Raw genomic sequence first — 24,967 nt, forward strand, 5'->3', positions numbered from 1 at the left:
ACTTTGCTCTATTTTTTTCTTTTTTTCTTTTTTATAGTTTACGTGGTTTTAAAATTAGCGACTATAAAAAGATTGTATGTCAGAGAAACAGAAACCACACTAGGTATTTCAAAAGAGGGATGTTAATATGAGGGAAGAATTTAACAGGCATTGGAGAATTGAGTGGCATTTTATTTTTTTTTTATTTAAAAAATTTTTTTTTCAACATTTATTTATTTTTGGGACAGAGAGAGACAGAGCATGAACGGCGGAGGGGCAGAGAGAGAGGGAGACACAGAATTGGAAACAGGCTCCAGGCTCTGAGCCATCAGCCCAGAGCCTGACGCGGGGCTCGAACTCACGGACCGCAAGATCGTGACCTGGCTGAAGTCGGACGCTTAACTGACTGCGCCACCCAGGTGCCCCTGAGTGGCATTTTATAATGAACATGACAATATAAAAATGTGATTTGGTTCATGAGCTATTTTTGTACTTTGCTCTCAAATGATTGAAAAAAAAAATTGACTAAAAAAAGAACTAGAAAACTCTCTACTATCTTAACTAGAAATGGGGTACAAGTTTTTCTCAAGATATTGTGCACAATTGTTCAGAATAAAGCACAGAAAGCCCTTAACAGAAACTGACTTTAATACATTTTGTTCATATCTTTAATATTCCTTAAAAAATATATATCAATTATAAGAATATTACAAAAAAATCATATGCCAATAAATTGGGCAATCTGGAAAAAATGGATAAATTCCTAGAAACATATAAACTACTAAAACCGAAACAGGAGGAACTAGAAAACTTGAACAGACCAATAACCAACAAAGAAATTGAATCAGTAACCAAAAATCTCCCAACAAACAAAAGTCCAGGGCCATATGGTTTCCCAGGGGAATTCTACCAAACATTTGAAGAAGAGTTAATACCTATTCTTCTCAAACTATTCCAAAAACAGAAATAGAAGTAAAACTTCCAAACTAATTCTATGAGGCCAGCATTATCCTGATTCCAAAACCAAACAAAGTCTCCACTAAAAAAGAGAACTACAGGCCAGTATCCCTGATGAACATGGCTACAAAACTTCTCAACAAAATACTAGCAAATCAAAGCCAAAAGTACCTTGAAAGAATCATTCACCATGATCAAGTGGAATTTATTCCTTGGTTGCAAGGATGGTTCAATATTGGCAAATCAATCAATGCAATGCACCAAAATAATAAAAGAAAGGATAAGAACCCATTTGATCCTCTCAATAGATGCAGAAAAAGCATTTGACAAAGTACAGCATTCATTCGTGATAAAAGCCCTCAACAAAGTAGGGATAGAAGGAACATACCTCAACATCATAAAGGCCCACATATGAAAAACCCACAGCTAATACCATCCTCAATGGGGAAAAACAGAGTTTTTTCTCCACAGTCAGGAACAAGGCAGGGATGTCCACTGTCCCACTGTTATTTAACATAGTACTGGAAGTCCTAGCCTCAGCAACCAGACAACAAAAAGAAATAAAAGACATCTAAATCGACAAGGAAGAAGTCAAGTTTTCACTATTTGCAGATGACATGATACTCTATATAGAAAACCCAAAAGCCTCCCCCCAAAAATTGCTAGGACTGATACACAAATTCAGTAAAGTTGATGCAAAATCAATGTACAGAAATCTGTTGCATTTCTTAGCACTAATAAGGAAGCAGTAGAAAGAGAAATCAAGGAATTGATCACATTTACAATTGCACCAAAAACCATAAGGTATCTAGGAATAAATCTAACCAAAGAGATGAAAGATCTCTATTCTGAAAACTGTAAATAACTGATGAAAGAAATTGAAGATGACACAAAGAAATGGAAAAACATTCAATGCTCATGAATTGGAGGAACAAATGTTGTTAAAATGTCTAAGCAATCTACACATTTAATGCAATCCCGATCAAATACCACCAGCATTTTTCACAGAGCTAAAACAAAAAATCCTAAAATTTGTATGGAACCAGAAAAGACCCTGAATAGCCAAAGCAATCTTAAAAAAGAAAACCAAAGCTGGAGGCATCACAATTCCGGATTTCAAGCTAAAATACAAAGCTGTAGTCATCAAGACAGTATGGTAGTGACACAAAAACAGACTATTTTTGTTCCATAGATCAATGGAACAGAATATAAAGTCCAGAATTAGACTCACAACTATATGGTCAACTAATTTTCAATAAAGCGTAAAAGAATATACAATGGGAAAAATACAGTTTCTTCAACAAATGGTGTTGGAAAAACCGGACAGCAACATGCAAAAGAATGAAACCGGGTCACTTTCTTACACAATACACAAAAATAAATTCAAAATGAATGAAAGACCTAAATGTGAGACAGGAAACCATCAAAATCCTAGAGGAGAACACAGGCAGTAACCTCTGACATCCGCCATAACAACTTCTTACTAGATATGTCTCCTGAAGCAAAGGGAAGCAAAAGCAGAAATAAACTATTCAGATTTCATCAAGATAAAAAGCTCCTGCACAGTGAAGGAAATAATCAATGAAACTAAAAGGCAACCTTCAGAATGGGAGAAGATATTTGCAAATGACATATCTTGATAAAGGGTTAGTATCCAAAATATAGAAAGAACTTATCAAACTCAACACCTCCCCCTAAAAAATAACCCAGTTAAAAAATGGGCACAAGACATGAATAGACATGTTTCCAAAGAAGACATACAGATAGCTAACAGACACATGAAAAGATGCTCAACATCACTCATTATCAGAGAAATACAAATCAAAACTACAATAAGATATCACCTCACACCTGTCAGAATGGCTAAAATTAACCACAAAGGAAACAACAAATGTTGGTGAGGATGTAGAGAAAGGGGAACCCTCTTGCACTGTTGGTGGGCATGCAAACCGGTGCTGCCACTCTGGAAAACAGTATGGAGATTCCTCAAAAAGTTAAAAATAGAACTACCAGCAATTGCACTACTAGGTATTTACCCAAAGGATACAAAAATACTGATTCAAAGGGATACATGCACCCAAAAGTTTATAGCAGCATTATCAACAATAACCAAATTATGGAAAGACCTGAAATGTCCATCCACTGATGAATGGATAAAGAAGATGTGGTGTATGTATATATACATACACACATACGTACACACAGTGGAATATTGAATAATATTCAATATTCAATATTCATTAAAAAGAATGAAATCTTGTCATTTGTAATGACACAGATGGAGGGTATTATGCTAAGCCAAATAGTCAAAGAAAGACAAATACCATATGATTTTACTCATATGTGGAATTTAAGACACAAAACAAATGAACATGGGGGAAAAAAGAGAGAGACAAACCTGGAAACAGACTCAATGATAGAAAACAAACTAAGGGTTACTGGAGGGGAAGTAGATGGGGGGTGGCGATTGGTTAAATGGACAATGGGTATTAAAGAGGGCACTTGTTGTGTTGAGCACTGGGTGTTGTATATAAGTGATGAATCACTAGATTCTGTGCCTGAAACCAAAATTACATTGTAGGTTAACTAACTGGAATTCAGATGAAAACTTGAAACTATATATATATATATATATATATATATATATATATAAGACAACTGAAGTGTAGAAGTTTAATTGCAGGTTTTTTTGCATCAATGATATGAACATGAAAAATTCAGAGATGACTGCAGGCAGATTTCTGCCTGTGCTATGTATATATGGACAGTCCTACCATGTGTTTCACATTTAATGATATTCTGCTTTTGGAATTTTAGTTGTATGTATATAGAAAATGAGTTTAAACTTTTTTTAAGTTTATTTATTTATTTTGAAAGAAAGTGTGTGCACATGCAGGAAAGGGGCAGAGAGAGAGAGAGAATCCCAAGCAGGCTCCACACGGTCAGCGCAGAGCCTGATGCAGGGTTCAATCCCACCAAGAGATCGTGAGCTGTGCCAAGATCAAGAGTCAGATACTTAACCAATTGAGCCACCCAGGTGCCCCTAGAAAATGAGTTTAATAACTCACATTGGTTCTGAATTGTCTTATATTAATCATTTCTTAAAACTTTTGTGCGCGTGTGTTTTAATTTATTTTTTAATGTTTCATTAGTTTTGAGTGAGAGAGCTCAAGAGTGAGCAGGGGCGGGGCAGAAAGAGGGAGACAGAGAATCCAAAGCAGGCTCCACGTTGAAAGCAGAGAGCCCGATGTGGGACTCAAACCCATGAACCATGACATCATGACCTGAGGTGAAGTCAGACACTTAACCGATTGAGCTACCCAGGTGCCCCTCTTGTGTTTTTTATAATAAAAAATAAAAGTGATGCCAAAGAAACAAAAACAAGATATATCATTTTAAAATTCACATTGCCAGAGATAAAGAAAAAATTCTAAATACTTTTACAAAAGAAAAAAAATCAGGGCATATTCAAAGTATAGGGAATTGAAATGACATTGTAGAGCAACAGTGGAAGGTTGTGGACAATGGAACCATGCAAAGAAGACAATAGAAAATGCTTTGAATGTGGCATTCTCTAACTAGTGAAATTTCAAGTGTGGCAGCAGAGTGGTCAGTTTGAGTCAGTCAGTGACTCAGTTTACCTCCCACACATACTTTCTCCAGAAGTTGTTTGTGAATGTAATATAAAGGAAAAGGAAGATGTGGTTCCTCAAACACAAGGGACCCAACAGAGGAGAGACACGAAGCGGATCTTCTTTCAGTTATGCACTAAATCCAGAGATAAAAAAGTACAATCACAGTAAAGTATTTGGCTCTTCAGTGAACAACACTTATGCAATCTAATAATGTCTACATTGGGTTTTTGAGTTTCTGATGTTATATGTATATGGGAGTCAGTATATATGGGAAGGGGGCAGGGGTTGTCCCTATAATCCCTTTGTTCATCTTAACACTCTTCTTTCCCATTCCCTTCATACTAGACTCTGGTCTCTATTGGACTACATAGTTGGTGATCGGATGGAGGTGTGAATACATACATCTCAGTGAATGGTGAGGTTGGGGAGGTCAATGACCAGACAAATGGATTATGTGTCAGGGGCACCAGCACTGGGATTTATGTGAATCAGTGGGGTGAGGGGACTGAGTGGAGGTTTGAGTTTGTAATTGGGCCTAGAAAAATCAAATACCTCAATGTTATGAAATAAATTCATAAACCCACTATATATAATATATACTCTTTAAACTTTCCTGTACACTTGAAAATGGAGATATTTAAAGAAATCTTTAAATATTATTCAATTGAATTAACGAGCATTATGGCAGATGATTTTGGTTGCTTACCCAGCAACCATTCCCTAATGTCTTTGCTAATTTTGTTCAGATATTAAGTAGTCAAATGTTTTTAAGGGAAGCTGGCCTTTCACTAGCCCTATAAGATGAATTTTGAATAGTCCAAACTACTAATGGTGATTTAGCTCCTTTAGCAGTGGTTTAAAAATGCACATGTGATTATGTATAATAAGAGGTGACAGAAAGTCTGTTGTAAGGCTTCTGGGAAATCTTCCCTGATGTTTAAAAATAGGCATGGGGGGGGGGGGGGGGCGCCTGGGTGGCGCAGTCGGTTAAGCGTCCGACTTCAGCCAGGTCACGATCTCGAGGTCTGTGAGTTTGAGCCCGGCGTCAGGCTCTGGGCTGATGGCTCGGAGCCTGGAGCCTGTTTCGGATTCTGTGTCTCCCTCTCTCTCTGCCCCTCCCCCGTTCATGCTCTGTCTCGCTCTGTCCCAAAAATAAATAAAAAACGTTGAAAAAAAATTTTTTTAAAAATAGGCATGGGGGTATCTGGCTGGTTCAGTCAGTACAGCATGGGATTTTTTATTTTTTTTTAATTTTGCTTTTTTTTTTTTTTAATTTTTTTTTTCCAACGTTTTTCTTTATTTTTGGGACAGAGAGAGACAGAGCATGAACGGGGGAGGGGCAGAGAGAGAGGGAGACACAGAATCGGAAACAGGCTCCAGGCTCCAAGCCATCAGCCCAGAGCCTGACGCGGGGCTCAAACTCATGGACCGCGAGATCGTGACCTGGCTGAAGTCCGACGCTTAACCGACTGCGCCACCCAGGCGCCCCTAATTTTGCTTTTACATTTATTTATTTTTGAGAGACAGAGCACAAGCAGGGGAGGGGCAGAGAGAGAATGAGACACAGAATCCCAAGCAGGCTCCAGGCTCTGAGCTGTCAGCACAGAGCCTGATGTGGAGCTCGAACCCACAAACTGTGAGATCATGACCTGAGCGGAAGTCACATGCTTAACCAACTGAGCCACTCAGGTGCCCTAGGCATGGAATTCTTGATCTCAGGGTTGTGAGTTCAAGCCCTGCATAGAGCTTACTTTAAAAATAACAAATAAATATAAAAAATAAAAATAGGCCGAATAAGAGATACACTCTTCTTTCCCTTGAAGCCACTGGATATTTTAATGTCAGAACATTTTGTTTGGAGCTGCCGAAACCATACTGCAATTGTGAAGAGAGCCAAGGAGGAGGACAAAGTTGCTGCACTGGTAAATGGAAGTAGGAAAGAACCTAATGAAAGCCTGGGGCTAGTGAATTAACCCTTTGGCTAAACTATCTGGACATTTGTGAGAAAATGCATTTTATTGTTTCAGACAGTTGAGTTGATTTTCTTTTACTTGCAAGCAAATTCATCTTAACATATCCAAGGATTCTGGCCAAGCTAGTAAATACCTTTAAAAAAAAAGATTTCTAAAACCCATTGATTTTATCTTTTTATTTATTTTTTATTTTTTAATTTTTTTTTAATGTTTATTTATTTTGGGGACAGAGAGAGACAGAGCATGAATGGGGGAGGGGCAGAGAGAGAGGGAGACACAGAATCGGAAGCAGGCTCCAGGCTCTGAGCCATCAGCCCAGAGCCTGACGAGGGGCTCGAACTCACGGACCGCAAGATTGTGACCTGAGCTGAAGTCGGACGCTCAACCGACTGAGCCACCCAGGCGCCCCTGATTTTATCTTTTTAAAAAAAACATTTTATTTTGAAACAATTGCCAACTTGCAGAAAAGTTTCAAGAAGAGTACAGAGAATTCCTCTATACACACACACATACACACACACACACACACACACACACACACACACAGATCGCATTCAAGTTTTGTGAACTGTCCCAATTATGTCCTTTATATTACCTGTAAAGGATCTGGGATCATGCCTTGCACCTAGTTGTCATGTCTCTCCAGTTTTTTGCAATCTGGGACGGTTTCTGAGTCTTTGGGTTTAATGATCTTGACATTAAAAAAAAATGCTTTTTTGATTTTCCTGTCTTTCCACAGTTTTCCCCAGCTTTGGGTGGGGAGCTGCTGGGCTCCGGCTTCCGGTTGGCGGAGAGCCAGGTGGTGTGGACAGCAGCACTCCCCCCACCCCCCAGCACCCGGCTCCCTGGCTGCCCGCAGCCGTGCCTGCCCACCTTCTGCGGCCCAGCGAGCGGCCCAGATGCAGGCCATTAAGTGTGTGCTGGTGGGAGACGGCGCTGTAGGTAAAACGTGCTTACCCTCAGTTACACAACCAATGCATTTCCTGGAGAATATATCCATCCCCACTGTCTTTGACAACTACTCTGCCAATGTTATGGTGGATGGAAAACCGGTGAATCTGGGCTTATGGGATACAGCTGGACAAGAAGATTATGCCAGATGACGTCCCTTATCCTATCCGCAAACAGATGTATTCTTAATTTAGTATTCTCTCGTGAATCCTGCATCATTTGAAAATGTTTGAGCAAAGTGGTACCCTGAACTGTGAAACCACTGTCCCAACGCCGCCATCATCTTGATAGGAACTAAACTTGACCTCAGGGACAACAAGGACACAACTGAGAAACTGAAGAAGTTGATTCTCATCACCTACCCGCAGGGTGTGGCCATGGCTAAGGAGATTGATGCTGTAAAATATCTGGAGTGCTAGGTTCTCATGCAACTAGGCTTCAAGACAAGGTTTGATTGGGGCGCCTGGGTGGCTCAGTCGGTTGAGCGTCTGACTTTGGCTCAGGTCATGATCTCGTGGTCCGTGAGTTTGAGCCCCGCATCGGGCTCTGTGCTGATGGCACAGAGCCTGCTTCAGATTCTGTGTCTCCCTCTCTCTGACCCTCCCCCACTCTCACTTTGTCTCACTCTGTCTCTCAAAATGTAAAAAAAAAAAAAAAAAAGACAGTGTTTGATGAAGCTTTTCCAGCTGTTCTCTGCCCCACCTCCTGTCAAGAAGAGGAAGAGATAAATGCCTGCTCTTATGGATAGATGTCGGAGCCCCTCTCCTGTCCTGTCTCCCTCAGAATCTTTGTAGGCTTTGCTCAAAGATGGTGGAGAATTCCCAGTCAATGCCAAACTTTTGTTACAGGTTAGTTTTTCCATAAAACCATTTTGAACCAATCAGTAATTTTTAGGTTTTGTTTAAAGTTTAAAACTTTAAACTTCAACATTATATTAAAATTTAGCCCTAAAATGGCAAGTTTTCTTAAAGCCTCATTTGTCAAAAGCCCCTATTCTTGCTCAGAGTAAGAGTTGCCAAAATCTTGTGAACTAAGTTGCATTGTTGTGTTGAGAACACCCAGCACGAAACCGTTTAAGACCTTTGTCTTTAAGAAGAGACTGCAGTGCCTCAAGTTCGGAAATGCAGATACCTGCTAGTCTCTGACAGGAGAGCCACACAGCCTCCTTCACGAAATTTGCCACCTAACACAGCCCATGTCGGCCCCTTAACACTGTACTGTGTGTCCTAATGGAATGAGAATAATGACTCAGCTCTCTGGATCAATCTTATTTTGTAGTGAAAAAAAATTTTTTTAAGTTAGTATATTTGCTTTTGCTGAGATTTGGAACCCCCTCAGACTCCCGTGTCCCTTCAATGAAGGGTCTGCTGTGGCCGTGGGCACACCGGGGTGGGCGTATATGGCACGGGACATGATTAGAGGACGGAGCAGTATTCTTACAAAATATGGAGGTTAATTTACACTGCACTGTGCACATCATAATTAAACTGAGTAAAAGTGTCACAGGTAAAATCTTAAAGGTTAATTTCTGTCAGATGCAGTAAATGATGGAAGGTCAGTATCATCACTAAGTGTTTTAAACTTTTTTTCTTAGATGTGCTATCCCTCCTGAAACCGGGTATTTAACTCATCTTTGAACTGGTTGTTCCCATAGTTGCTAACTTAGTGCTTTCTTATAGAACCCCTTCTTAATGAACAATATGCCTCCTTGTATTATAAAATCTTTCTGTTAATGCATTAGACTTTTTTTTTGTAGAGTAGTAAAAGTGCATTTCTGTTTCCTTGTTACATTATTCAAAGCTAATAAACACTTTCCTTAGTTTTCTAGTAACTAGGTGCAAAAATCATATGTTGCAGCTTTACAGTTTTTGAAATATTTTAGATATTCCTAAACTATGAACTTTCTTAACACCACTGTCTTGCCAGATCACCAGTACTGTACCTTGACTAATGCTAACCCTCCTCCTTGCCTCACCACCTGCCTCCCCCATACACACACACAGGCTTCCTGTTGCTCTGCCTAATTAGCCATGTTCCTTTGGGTCTGTGAGGTTCTGTAAGCCCCCGCTCCTGCCAACCAAGTTCCATACAACTTACCCACAGGCAAGAACACAAGGGCGGGCCTTTCAACCACTAGAATAAAATTTTTTAAATTGACAGTTGCAGAATTGTGGAGTGTTTTTTACATTGATCTTTGCTAATGCAATTAGCGGTATGTTTTGCATGTATGGCTTAACAAATCCTTGAATCATAAATATATACATACATACATACATACATACATAAATACATAAATTTTATTTTCATGAGAAGGTGGGTGCGATTCTCAGTGGGCAACCAGAGCCCAATGCCCCACCAACCCTATGTCCTTACCTGAAGCTGGCACTGAAACTGACCCTGCCACTCCTCCTCAACACTCCCTCTGGTCCACCTCAACTTCCTGCAAGGAGAGTGTCTGTCCTCTGCAGAGAAGGAATCCCTTTGACATTTTTGAAGATTATAAGACATAGTCATTTTGTAGAATGCCCTTCATATTTGGATTCATTCATTCATTCAGTGCCCATTGAGGGGCACACAGTGTCAGTTTGTACATTGTTGATGGTATTAAATTTGATCACTTAAGATAATGTCTTCTAATTTTCTCTGTTGTGAAGTTACATTGCATCTTTATAAGTTAATAGATATTTCACGTGGAGATACCTTGAAACTATACCAATATCTAATTCCTCATCTCATTTTTATCTACTGGTATTAGAATCCATTGATGATTCTCTCTTGAATTAATTATTACCATGATAATTGTCAAACGGGTTTTTTTCTAATTCTGTTCTACTATAAAAAAAAAGCTCTCTCTTCTCTCCATACTTTATTCATTTGCTTATATCATGAATTCTATTTAATTCAGTAAGTTACAATGTGTAAGTATTATTATAATGTTATAATTATCTCAGATTTGGCCAGTAAGAACCCCTGCAAGCCATATCGTATATCTTCTTGACATGTTCCCATCATGTTTTGGATTTGTTTTTTTTTGTTTTGTTTGTTTGTTTGTTTGTTTGTTTTTGAGGACTTCCATATTTCCTAGCATAAGATGTTCTAAGCTCAACTTCTATTTTCCTTATTCCCCTCTGGAATCAGCTATTTATTCAAGGAACACTGGTTCCGTTTGATAGTAGTATTTAGACACCAACATCAGGTTCTAGATGTGCTCATTTCTATTAGGATGTTTCTGCTTCTGGGCTCACTCTGTGGACAGAGCTAGGAAGTATAAGTATATACCTTTACTTCTATATTTATCTGTATCACTATCCACCTGTATTGTAAACTATTAATTCATATTGATAATTCCAAATCCAGTTCAATACTACTGGATTCATTCTAACTTTCTCTTTTTTTGTTTTTGTATCTTCCTTCTCAGTCAGTGAGAAATCTGGCCGCTGTTATCTGAAATATATTTACTTACTTGTTCAATTCCCTGTATGAGCCTGTCTCCTGACCCCAACAGGTTGTCCCTGCCACCCTTACCAATGCTGTCCTGGGCTGCCATTACTTGCTGCCCTGCTCCAATACCATCTTTATATGGATCACCATTACATTCTTATGAAATCAATTGATTCTGAAAGTAATAACACAGAAATTTTTTTTTAACCAACAGACACCAAGAAATTACTCAAGTTTATTTAACTTTTTAAAAAATGTCTATTTCTTTTTGAAAGTGAGAAAGTAGGCACATGCATGCGGGGGAGTGGGCTCTGAGCTGACAGCAGAGAGTCTGATGGGGGGGCTCAAATTCACAAACCATTAGACAATGACCTGGGCCAAAGCTGGACGCTTACCTGACTGAGCCATCCAGGTGCCCCTATTTAACTTTCTAATGTATGAATGGAGATATTTTTAAAAAATGTATCCAGTCTAGAAACATAATTTGCTTTAAAAATCAATTTAAAATATCTCAAATATGCAATAATAGATGTAAATAATAAAAACATGTCATACAAAAAAAAAAAAAACCAAAAGCCTCAGATACACAAGAGGTCTTTGCATATTGTGCTTGCTTTGGCAGTGCCTATATTAAAATTGGAACTATACAGGGGCGCCTGGGTGGCACAGTCGGTTAAGCGTCTGACTTCAGCCAGGTCACGATCTCGCGGTCTGTGAGTTCGAGCCCCGCGTTAGGCTCTGGGCTGATGGCTCCGAGCCTGGAGCCTGTTTCCGATGCTGTGTCTCCCTCTCTTTCTCTGCCCCTCCCCCGTTCATGCTCTGTCTCTCTCTGTCCCAAAAAAATAAATAAACGTTGAAAAAAAAATTTTTTTTTAAATAAAATTGGAACTATACAGAGAAGATTAGCATGACCCCTGTGCAAGGATGACACACTTTATGATGCAGTCCCTATTTTTTTTTTTGTTCTGTATATTTTACCACAATTTTATTTTATTTTATTTATTTTTTAAAAACACTTATTTGTTTTTGGGGCACCTGGGTGGCTCATTCAGTTGGGCATCTGACTTCGGCTCAGGCCATGATCTCACAGTTTGTGGGTTTGAGCCCCGCGTTTAATTAATAAACATTTAATGTTTAATTATTTAATAAACATTAATTTATTTCTGAGAGAGAGAGAGAGAGAGAGTGCAGGGGAGGGGCAGGAAGAGAGGGGGACAGAGGATCCGAAGCAGGCTCTGTGCCGACAGCAGACAGCTCAATATGGGGCTTGAACTCATGACGCATGAGATCACGACCCAAGCCGAAGTCTGATGCTTAACCGACTGAGCCACCGGGTGCCCCATTTTATTTTTTTAAGATTTCATTTTTAAGTAATCTCTACACTCAACATGGGGCTTGATCCTACAACCCCAAGATCAAGAGTCACATGCTTCACCAACTGAGCCAGCCACTTGGCTAGGGTTGTAAGTTTGAGTCCCACATTGAGTGTAGAGATTACTTAAAAAGAAATTTTAAAAAAATAGTAAAATAGAGCATTTACTGTATCATTTCATTTACATGAAATTCTAGAATAGGCAAGACCATAATGACAACAGATCAATGGTTGCCTGGGGCTAAGGATAGGGGAAGAGAGATTAACTACAAAAGGGCATGAAGGAACTATGATAGAAATGTTTTGTTTACTTATTTATTTATTTATTTTATTTAAATGTTTATTTATTTATATTGAGAGAGATAGAGAGCACAAGCAGGGGAGGGGCAGAGAGAGGGGGAGAGAGAGAGAGAATCCCAAGCAGGCTCCTCGCTGTCTGCGCAGAGCCCAATGCGGGGCTCGAACTCAGGAACCATGAAATCTTGACCTGAGCCAAAATCTGGAGTTGGATGCTCAACAGACTGAGCCACCCAGATGCCCTGATAGAAATGTTTTATAACTTGATTGTAGTATAAAATTATCAAAACATATATAACCATATACTTAAAATGGGTGCATTTTATTATATATAAATTATATCTCAACAAAATAGATTTTAAAAAATACTGAAATTATAGAATTCTAAAGAGCTAGAAAGGGTCTTGAAGATTCTCTTGTTTTTTCAGATGGTAAAACTGAGGCCTAGAGAGGCTAAAGTCATCATACCAATTAGTTGGTTGCAGAGTTAGGATATACTCAGATTTCCAAACTTCCAACCAGGTCTGTGTCCTTCTATTCCAGTCTCTTCCTTCTTGACATACCAGGGTGTCCCACCAGAAAAGTACTCTGCTAAAGATCAAATTTGTATTTTTCCTTTCTTTCACAGCACAGGCTAGGATAGAGATTGGCAGAAAGAAGCCTTACTTGGAAGGGTAAGGATTCTGCATGTCCTGGGAGAAAGACATAGCAAGACTTTCTGTGTCTTGATATAAACAAAACAAAACAAAATGAAACAAAACAGTGCCTCTTTTGGGGGGAATTGAAGAAATGAAGAAGTGGGGTTCTGGAACCTTGATACGGTGTTATTATCCTGACCCAATACCTCCCCAACCCCCCCACTGCCAGGGCTGTGTGTGATCTGCTGTAGCTGATTGCTACAAGTGGGTCCTTGGGGGTCAAATATGGAACATCCTTGGCAAGCTTAGCTTGTCATCCCTGGAAGAGCTTTACCTCCCAGCAGGATATAGGCAAGCAAGAGCATCATCCACAAGCAGTGGGCAAGCATTGTCTTTTGGATTGAGTGGGACCAGTCTCCAAAATTTATGATATGAGTTAATGAGAAACTATGGCATTAGCCAATAATCAGACTCCAAATAAGAAGAGAACAGAGCCCACTATTGACTGAATAAGTTATCCCTTGGGGTATCTGGACAATGTTTGGGGGATTTTTCCACAGTGAGACATAATGGGCTTTCTGCTAAAAGCACTTATGAGTAATTAACCAATTGTTTGCAAAAAATAAAAGCATTATGAATATATTTGTATTTGAGTTTATGGACTAGGTGATACTAATTTTATTGAAAATGTTTATTCATTTATTCAGTAACATTTATTAAGCATATCCTCCATGCCGGACACTGTGCTAAGAGCTGGTGATAGTAACCATGCTCCTACTGAGTTTAGGGGGTATAAATAAGGTGCATCACAGAATAAATTGCAATCCGAGGGTGAGCATGGGGTCCAATAGGAATTCAGAGAAGAAAATTCTTATGTATACTTTGGATAGTGGAAAGAGAGGACAGGAAAAGACTCTCCAAAGAAGGTAACATTTTAGGCTGAGAGCTGAAGTAGGAGCTCTTCACACAGCTGGGGTGTGACAATGTTCCAGGAAGGAGGGACAGCATAAACAAAGCCCTGGAGATAAGAGGAGGGCGGCTCTTTCTGGAAAAGACGAGTGCAATAGTTTAATGTGCTTGGAATAGAGTGGGAGTAGCAGGAAAAGACATGGGTTGAAGCTCTGGAGACAGAGCCATGATTCTAAGGGCAATGATGAGCCACTGAAGGATGATAAATGGGGCAGAGCCATGATGAGAATTTCGAGAATATTTTGTCTGGTTACAGTGTAAAGAATGGACTGAAGAGTAACATGATTTGCAGGGAGACCATTAAGACACTGAGAATGATGGAGAAAAATAGATTTGAGTTAGGAGATACAACCTTGCAGGAGCTTATTGACTGGATTTAGAGGATAAGGGAGAAGAGAGAAAAGTAGAGCATGATGCATATTATTTCTGATAGATATGAGTGATTCTAACATCATTGTGTATATGTGTGGAGAAAAATATGCAAGGCAAGCCTATCCAAACTCAGGAACAAGGAACTCAAGTAAATTTTTTTTTATCATTTCTTTGCTATCCAAATTCCTGGTTTGGCTAGTTGAAACTCAGGAACAAAAAGATTTAGATAAGTTTGTTTTGTTTTGTTTTGTTTTTAATTTCCTACCTAAATCTAGGATCTGAAACTCAGGATTCAGATAGTAGGAATATTTGTAGTGTATTTGTTTTTCATTTTTTATTTTATTATTAAATTTTTTTTTAATGTTTATTTTTGAGAATGAGAGGGAGACAGAGTAGTAGCAGGGGAGGGCAGAGAGAGAGAGGGAGACACAGAATGTGAAGCAGCCTCCAGGCTCTGAGCTGTCAGCACAGAGCCTGACACAGGGCTCAAACTCATGGGCCATGAGATCATGATCTGAGCCGAAGTTGGATGCTTAACTGACTGAGCCACCCAGGCGCCCTGTTTCATTTCTGTTTGTATTTTTTAATTCCTTCTTTTAAATTTTATTTTATATATTTTTTATTTTAGAGAGGGGGAGACGAGCAGAGGGAGAGAATCGTTTTTTTAATTTAATTTTTAATTTTTAAATTTTATCTAAATCCAAGTTGGTTAACATATAGTGTAATAATGATTTCAGGAGTAGAATTTACTGATTCCTCACTTACATATAACACCCAGTGCTCATCCCAACAAGTGCCCTCCTTAATGCCCATCACCCACTTAGCCCATTCGCCCACTCACCTCCCCTCCAGCAACCCTCAGTTTGTTCTCTGTATTTAAGAGTCTCTGATAATTTGCCTCTCTCTCTTTTATTTTTCCTTCCCTTCCCCTGTGTTCATCTGTTTTGTTTCTTAAATTCTACATATGAGTGAAATCATATCATATTTATCTTTCTCTGACTTATTTTACTCTAGTTCCATCCACGTTGTTGCAAATGGCAAGATTTCATTCTTTTTGATTACCAAGTAATATTCCATTGTGTGTGTGTGTGTGTGTGTGTGTGTGTGTGTGTGTGTGTATACACACCACCACATCTTCTTTATCCATTCTTCAGTCAATGGACATTTGGGCTCTTTTCATAATTTGGCTATTGTCTATAGTGCTGCTATAAACACTGGGATGCATGTTCCCCTTCGAATCAGTATTTTTGTACCCTTTGGATAAATACCTAGTAGTGCAATTGCTGGGTCGTAGGATAGTTCTATTTTTCATTTTTTGAGGAACCTCTATACTATTTTCCAGAGTGGCTGCACCAGTTTGCATTCCCAGGGAGAGAGTGAATCTTTTTTTTTTTAAATCTTTTTTTGCACATTGATTCTTTTTTTTTTTAAATATTAAATTTATTGTCAAATTGGTTTCCATACAACACCCAGTGATCATCCCAACAGGTGCCCTCCTCAATGCCAATCACCCACTTTCCCCTCCCTCCCACTCCCCATCAACACTCAGTTTATTCTCAGTTTTTTAAGAGTCTCTTATGGTTTGGCTCTGCACATTTATTCTTGAGAGAGAATGAGACAGAGTGCAAGTGGGGGGAGGGGCAGGGAGAGAGGAGGGACACAGAATCTGAAGCAGGCTTCAGGCTCCGAGCTGTCAGCACAGAGGCAACCACGGGGCTCGAACTCACGGACAGTGCGAGCATGACCTGAGCCAAAGTCGGACACTTACCCAACTGAGCCACCCAGGTGCCTTGAGAGAGTGAATCTTAAGCAGGCTTCCTGCTCTGCACGGAGCCTGATGAGGGACTCGATCCCACAACCCTGGGATCATGACCTGAGGCAAAATCAAGAGTGGGTCACTCAATCAACTGAGCCACCCACGTGCCCCAAACATTAATGACTTTTTGAGATTTGTGAGGGGATTTCAAAATATTGAAGACAAATGAAAACTATGATAATATTTATACAGGGTTGGTTAATAGGGAAAAAATTCATTTTAATGTTTTCTCTCTAGGTAAGAACACCTTGAATCACTGAAGTTCCCTTCTGTAAAGCAAAAACAAAAATTTTTTCCACAGACCACCAAATACATTTGGTTGTCTCTCTAGTTTATAAATGTGGATTTCAGATAAGCTTATGCTTACATATGCTTGTCTTCTGCTTCTTAACATTTCCTAAACACTCACTTCCCACAACCCATCCCCCTCTCAGCTGATTCCCCATCTCATTCCTTTTTTTATTGAAAAAAAGAGAGACTATTTCATCTCCTTCCACCCTATCTATAATTTACCTACACCCACAGCTACCTTCTCCTTTTCTCTTATACCTAAGTTGACCCGTCGCTCTGCTTCTGCCCTGGATGGCTTTGTCTCTCACCTTCCTAAGAACTTCACTCCCCTCTCCTACATCAGCTCTGTCTACCAGATCATTCCTGAAGGAATTCAGAATAACCATCCTAAACTATGCTGCTGTGGCATATTGCTTTGAGCTGAAGGCACTTGAGAAACAGCAGTTGCAGGAAGGGCTCTCTGACCTACCTTTATCTACTTAAAAACAGGCCATAGAATTTCCATGAGAAAGGTGCCCTCCCTTTCTGGGAGGGAAGAAAACAACCTTATCACCAAAGACTGGGGATCAACGTTGACACGAATCTGTACAAATTTACTAAAGTGACTCTTATCTTCCACTAGTTTTGCCGGCCCTCTGCCCACACATCTCCTAGTCACTTTGCTACAGTTTAATGCCCCTAGCCCAAATGCTTTTGTCATTGTATTCTTTGTCTAAAAGGTATAAGAGCTTTCTGATCCTGTCACTTCTTCCAGTCTTCATTCTCTTGTGAAGGTCCTCATGATCATGTAAGAATAAAACCTGTATGCCTCTTCCTCCTACTAATCTGTTTATGTCAGTTTAATTCTTAGACCTAGCTGGAGATGCTAATGAAGTAGAGGAGAATTTTTTCTCCCTTACACTCCCATCAGCATATAAACATGCTTAATCTCATACTTTAAAACATCTCTCTCGACCCTGTGTTTGCCTTTCAGATACTATCCTATTTCTGTGTTCTCCCTCACAGCAAAACTTGAGAGAATAGTTCCCTCAGCACTGGTCTTCCAAGTTTTTCTGCCTCCTCCAGCAAGAAACTCCCAGAAGAATTTTATAAAGTTATGTACTTTCTTTGCACATTTTTTTTTTTTTTTGAGAGAGAGAGAGAGACAGCACAAGCAAGGGAGGGGCAGAGAGAGAGGGAGACAGAATCCCAAGCAGACTCTGCACTATCAGCACAGAGCCCGATGTGGGGCTCGAACTTACCAACTGTGAGATCATGATCTGAGCCAAGGTCAAGAGTTAGATGCTTAACCCACTGAGCCACCCCGGTGCCCCTCTTTGCACATTTTTAAGTTAACATCTAAATATTTTATACTGTGTTAAATAGTCGCTAACGCTGTAATTTCCAGAATATTTTAAATAGTTGTGTTTTAACGGTCACATCAATCTTTAAAATGTATCCAATAAATCTAAATACAATTTGATACTCATCATCCACTAAAAAAGTCTTCTTTTACAAGTTTTACATTATTCTTTTTTCTACTTTAAGCCCTAATTCTAATTCACTTCTCTCACAAAAATTTAATCCTAATGTAATATACTTTATGCTTGAAAGTCTTTTATTCATCACCCTATCATGCTTCTCTGAAAAAAAAGTATTTGAAATTAAATTTTTTCCTATGACCAGAAGTTTCTAAAAGTTAATGTCTTGTGGATTTATTATGATACTAATATACAACTGATCAAAATCACATTGAAGTAAAATCTCATTGGAAATACTATCTTTTTTTTTTTTCAACGTTTATTTATTTTTGCGACAGAGAGAGACAGAGCATGAACGGGGGAGGGGCAGAGAGAGAGGGAGACACAGAATTGGAAACAGGCTCCAGGCTCTGAGCCATCAGCCCAGAGCCCGACGCGGGGCTCGAACTCACGGACCGCAAGATCATGACCTGGCTGAAGTCGGATGCTCAACCGACTGCGCCACCCAGGCGCCCCTGGAAATACTATCTTAATGAGTGAGTGGATTTTTTTTTTTCAATTGGCTTTAATTTTTGAGGATAACTTACTGCTCAGAGTGATGGGGCTCTGCATGAATAAAATCCCAGTTTTTCATTTTTATGTGATAAGAAACTTCTTCATATAACTAAATAGATGTAGAAGAGATTTTGTTATAACCGTTATCAGTCAGTCATGTCTTTGGACTCTTAATGCCAAAAATGACATTGTGTGAACTATCACCACATTATCATCTATGACCAGACCGCTAGGTTCTCCTTCAATTTGGTTGAAAGCAAAGAATAAGAAAACACCAAAACTTCATGGGGCACCTGGGTGCCTCAGCCAGTTGAGCGGCTGACTTTGGCTCAGGTCATGATCTCGCGGTTTGTGAGTTCAAGCCCCGCATCTGGCTCTGTGCTGACAGCTCAGAGCCTGGAGCCTGCTTCAGATTCTGTCTCCCTCGCTTTCTGCTCCTCCCCCGCTCGTGCTCTGTGTCTGCCTCTCTCTCAAAAATGAATATTTAAAAAAATTAAAAAAAAACACCAAAATTTCAAAATAATTTATTGGGGTTACTGCTTTCTCAATTCAATAGCAACGTTTTGAGTTGTCCCGTTGCTTGTCATCCCTGGACATTTTCACACCCTGGGGCAATGTGCCATTGTCAGATGAGGAAGAAGAGATGCACGCCTTTCTTTTGTAAAAAGGGAAAAGGCGACATGAAAGCTGAGGTGGGAAAGGAGAAGCTGTGCCCACAGCACATTCATGCCCTCAGGAAGGGCATTTTTAGGAAAATCATTGTGTAACCTAGTTTGGAGGCCCCTGGGATGTGCCTGCTTCTACTCTCTGACTCTTAGGCATTTTTAATCTTTTTTTTTTTTTTATGTTTATTTATTTTTTAGAGAGAGAGAGAGACTACAAGCAGGGGAGGGGCAGAAAGGGAGACACAGAATCCGAAACAGGCTCCAGGCTCTGAGCGGTCAGTACAAACTGGACGTGGGGCTCGAACGCACAAACCGTGAGATCATGACCTGAGCCACAGACGCGGAACCGACTGAGCCACCCAGGTGCCCCTCTTATGCACTCTTAAAATCCACCCTAATTGCACCGCAACTCCATTGAAAATACTTTTACAAAAGCCATCATTAGCAAACTCCATCAGGTCTTTGTGGAAAGTCTCCAGGAGCGCAGGTTTATTTATCAGCATGCACGACAGATTTTCCGTTAGGAATCAGGTGAGGCGCTGGCTGTTTGGAGCATGCGCACACAAAATTTCCCTTGCGCACGCAAGTGTTCGGGTTCAGGTGAGACTCTTCGGAGTATGCGCTATGGGATCTCAGCCTCTGTTTAAGTGGTCGCAGGATGTTTGTGGGTCCTTCCTTGGCCGGATTCTAGACTCGTGGACCAAAGGTCGGTATGTTTGTTTTCGACAAGAGTTTTAACATTTTTTTTAACATCTTTCATTTTTTACGAATATAAATGTATTAAATATTCGTTGTAAAATATCTAACAATCAGCAATCCAATAGAAAAACAGGCTTCGGGGCACCTGGGTGGCTCAGTCGGTGGAACCTCCGACTTCAGCTCAGGTCATGATCTCTCGGTTCGTGAGTTCGAGCCCCGCGTCCGGCTCTGTGCTGACGGCTCAAAGCCTGGAGCCTGCTTTGGATTCTGTGTCTCCCTCTCTCTCTGCCTCTCCCCTGCTTATGCTCGGTCTCTGTATGTCTCAAAAATAAATAAAACATTTAAAAAAATTTAAACAAAGAAAAATAGGCTCTCAACCTAAAATTGTCAGGAGGCAATAATTACACAAAAATGTTTATTTAGGATCAAAAAATTGCAAATTCAGGGTACATAGATTTCAGCAGCGACCCAAATAATGTCCCACTAGGGGGCAACATTAAGGAGTTTTAGATTTTTTTAATGTTTTATTGATGTGTAGTTGACATACAATGTTACATTAGTTTTCAGGTGTGCAGCTAGTGATCCGACAAGTCTACAGTTATACTATGCTCACCACAAGTGAGCTGTCACCAAAAGTCAGCAGTTTTTAAAGACACAAAGGGAATGCTTGTATAGATTGTTGACAAAGAATTTTGATTGGTGTTGGTGGCAGAAAACTAATCTTGGCTAAACATAATTGGTTGCTAAGGCTATCACTAAGCAAAAGTCTGGTGTTGGTGCAGAGTCCTTGAAGCCTATGCGATTTGGCCAAGTTAAAAAATTCTTGGTTCCATCCCATGGTGCATGTGAACATGTGCATAAGGTCCACTCTTTAATGGCCGCCTGGCTCCATTTAAAAACCCCTTGATATGAGTGAGTGTGTTTTATTTCATCTTTCACAAGGCAAAGGACTGGGGAACAAAGAGTTCATAGAAAAATAATTACCAATATATACAAAAAGGTGCCTTAGGGTCAGTTGTAATAAGAACTACACTGAGTTAGTATTTTTTACTACAAATTAGAACTACACTGAGATAGTATTTTTTACTCATCAGATTGGCAAACAATGAAACATTTGGCAATATGCTCAGTATAGGAAGATGGGGGGGAAACAGTTGTTTTATAGTGCTGATGAGAGCACAATGTCACAACCCTCTTGTGTTATCAAAACTGCAGCTGCATTTTACACTTTGATCCAACAATCCCACTTTGGGGAATTATTCCTACAGATACACTTATGTATGAAATAATGTATGAAGTTGTTGATTGCAGTAGCAAAAAATTGGGAACTACCCAAGTGTCCATCAGAGGAGTGATTTTAAAAAATGATAGTACTATTGACCAGGGAAGAATTCACTGAAAATTAAAGCAAACAGACTTTTATTTGGGCAGTTGGACTTGCAATTCAGGAGGCACAGATTGGTTGAGTTAATATGCAAATGAGAGATTGAAACTTACTAAACTGGCTTGTTTCCTTTTTTTTTGTTTTGTTTAATATTTTATTTATTTTGAGAAAGAAAGCATGAGTGAAGGGGGGGGGGCAGAGAGAGAGGGAGAGAGAAAGAATCCCAAGCAGGCTCTGCACCATTACCACAGAGCTCAATGCTAGGCCCAAACTCATAAACCATAAGATCATGACCTGAGCGAAATCAAGAGTCTGATGCTTAACTGACTGAGCCACCCAGGCACCCCATAAACTGGCTTGTTTCCTTTCTAAGTGAAGAATTTGGAAAAGCTAGTTGCCATGGTGAGGAAGGGGTTAAGTTCAGGCTGCAGATCACAGCTGATGGCTTGAAAAGTGCATAAAGTTTATAGTTTCCTTCAGTGAGTGCATAAATTCCTCCTCCTTTATAGCCCCCTAACCATATTTTGAAAGAGACTCTTGGGGCATCTGGGTGGCTCAGTTGGTTAAGCGTCCGATCTCGCAGTTTGTGAATTTGAGCCCCACATTGGGCTCTGTGCTGACAGCTCAGAGCCTGGAGCCTGTTTTGGATTCTGTGTCTCCCTCTCTCTCTGCCCCTCCCCTGGTCTCTCTCTCTGTGTCTCTCTCTCAAAAAATAAACATAAAAAATTTTTTTTTTTTATTAAAAAAGAGACTCAGCTAGGCTTGCTTGGTCTGTTTTGAAGTCTCCTTTTATAGTATGTATGCACACTGGAGCATTGTGCAGCAATGAGAAAGAATGAAGCAGTCCCCTATGTACTGCCAAGGAAAGATCTCCAGGATTTCTTGCTAAGTGAAAGAAGCCCAGATGCAGAATAGTGCAGGTGTGCTTTCTGTGTAGGATGGGGAATAAGACTGTATGAGCACTTCCTGTTTCCCCAGGGATTCTGTAAAGATACAAAAGAAACTAATAATCATGATGTCCTGTGCTTGGAAGGGTAGGGTGAGGGACTTCTCAATGTATGTATTATATAATATATTACTTTAAACCATGTGAATGTTATCCATTAAAAACAAAAATAAAGCCACAGTAACTTTAATTCCAGAAATATGCAATATAAAAAAATCGCCCATAAATTCACCTTCTAAAGGTAACTACTATTAACAGATGTATGTTCTTTTTTTTTTTTTTAATGTTTTGTATTTATTTTTGAGAGAGAGACAGAGACAGAGCATGAGTGGGGGAGGGGCAGAGAGAGACACACACACACACAGAATGCAAAGCAGTCTCCAGGCTCTGAGCTGTCAGCACTGAGCCCAATTTGGGGCTGGAACCCACGAGCCATGTGATCATGACCTGAGCTGAAGTCAGAGCTTAACCACACAGGTGAGCCACACAGGTGCCCAACCGATGCATGTTCTTTGGGCATCTTATTTGCTTCAGTCTCAAAAAGTATTTTTTTTAATTTATGTTATTCACATGCTTCAGAAGCTTTAAATCAAAAGCTCTTGGTCTGTTATAATTATATTTTTAAATTTATTCACTTTTTATATGTAGTAGCATTTGGATACCCTCATGTGTGAAGTGTCCATTCAGGTCTTTTGCCCGTTTTATATTGGATTTTCTTCTTCTTACTGATTTACGGGAGTCTTTTATAAATTTTGAATGTATCTTTTGTGTATGAACACTTTTTGGCTTGCCTTTTTACTTTCATGATATGTTTTGAACAATATAAAGTCTTAATTTTTTTTAAGTTTCTATTTAAGTAACCCCTACATCTAATGTGGGGCTGGAACTCATGACCCTGAAATCAAGCTCTTCCAACTGAGCCAGCCAGGCACCCCCATAGGTCTTAATTTTAATGTGGTTCAATTATCAATTTTTTTAATGGATGGTACTTTTCTTCTCTCATCCTGTTTAACCAATGTGCTGTTAAACCTATGTATTGAGTTCTTAATTTCTTATATTGTATTTTTCAGTTCTAGAATTTCCATTTATTTCTTTATTATAGTTTTCAGTGCTTTGCCAAAGCTGTCTTTTACTCTTAAACATATTAAGAATTGTATGGGTGGCCACCTGGGTGGCTCAGTCAGTTAAACCTTTGACTCTTGATTTTGGCTCACGTGATGATCTTCTGGTCGTGGGAGAGAGCCTGCCATGGGGCTCTGCTCTGGGCATGGAACCTGCTTAGGATTTTCTCTCTCCCTCTCTCTCTGCCCCTCCCCCATGCGTGCACATGCGCCCCCACGTGTGCTGTCTTTCTCAAAAACAAAAAGCATTGTTATTTTAAAACCTGTTTCTTGGGGCGCCTGGGTGGCTCAGTCGGTTAAGCATCTGACTTCAGCTCAGGTTGTGATCTCGTGGTCCGTGAGTTCGAGCCCCGCATCGGGCTCTGGGCTGACAGCTCAGAGCCTGGAGCCTGCTTCAGATTCTGTGTCTCCCTCTCTCTCTGCCCCTTCCCCTGTTCGATCTCTGTCTCTCTCTGCCTTTCAAAAATGAATAAATGTTAAAAAAAAAAAAAACTGTTCTGTTAATTCCATTAGCTGATTCTTTTTTGAGTCCGGTGTTTTCCTTCTCAATTTTTGAATTTATCAACTTGTTTCCCTGTATGCCCAGATTTTTTTAATGTGGTCATCATGAAAAATTATAGAGATAATTTGAACCCTAAAATAATGATATTTTTCCTCCAGAGAGAATGCATGTTTGCTTCTGACAGATGGCTAGCAACACCATCAATCTCAGAGCATCTTAATCCATTCAGAAACTGAGATAATTCAGAATTGGACTTTAGCGCCTATTTGACCCTATTCCTAGAGTATGACCTTTCAAGTCCCAATGCAAAGGCTGGGGATTTGCCCTGAATTCATATTCCCCTGGCCTCTTGAGTCGGTTCAAAGTTCTGTTCTTCGACCCAGCGAAACATCTGATACTAGAAGATTGGCAGGCCCCAAATACTGGGCTCAGCTACCTGGGTTTCCACTTTGTTTGCTCCTGGATCTTGGCGTGTAATTCTTCATGGCTTTATTTACTCTCCTATGCTTTCAAACGCTATTTTTAAAATATTTTATCTAGCTTTTCCAGTTGTCCTCTAGAAAAATCAGTCCAAATTGCCTATTATGCAGAACTTTATTTTAGAACTTAAAAAAAAGCCATAAGAGGGGCACCTGGGTGGCTCAGTTGCCCAGGTCATGATCTCATGGTTCATGAGTTCGAGCCCATCGGGCTCTGTGCTGACAGCTCAGAGCCTGGAGTTTGCTTTGGATTCTGTGTCTCCCTCTCGCTCTGCCCCTCCCCGGCTCACGCTCTATCTCTCTTTCTCAAAATAAATAAATGAACATTAAAAAAAATTTTTTTTAAAGCCATAAGAATGTTTTGAAACTTCTTTAAAGAAAGAAAGATACTTAGTTTTATGTTCTTTTTTTTTTAATTTTATTTATTTATTTTTGAGAGAGAGTGCATGAGCAGAGGAGGGGCAG

General features: G+C 39.8%; 1 non-coding gene and 1 pseudogene across 1 annotated transcript; both read left to right on the top strand.

Annotated features, from left to right (window-relative positions):
* Nucleotides 1-7,443: 7,443 nt before the first annotated feature.
* On the top strand, nucleotides 7,444-8,223 carry LOC125162434 (ras-related C3 botulinum toxin substrate 1-like; annotated as a pseudogene).
* Nucleotides 8,224-11,792: 3,569 nt separating this feature from the next.
* LOC125163206 (U6 spliceosomal RNA) lies at nucleotides 11,793-11,895 on the top strand. The gene has a single exon (XR_007151351.1). It is a non-coding gene; the product is annotated as a U6 spliceosomal RNA (small nuclear RNA).
* Nucleotides 11,896-24,967: the final 13,072 nt, after the last annotated feature.

Source organism: Prionailurus viverrinus, chromosome A3, assembly GCF_022837055.1.
Source record: "Prionailurus viverrinus isolate Anna chromosome A3, UM_Priviv_1.0, whole genome shotgun sequence".
In the NCBI taxonomy this organism is placed as follows: Eukaryota; Metazoa; Chordata; class Mammalia; order Carnivora; family Felidae; genus Prionailurus; species Prionailurus viverrinus.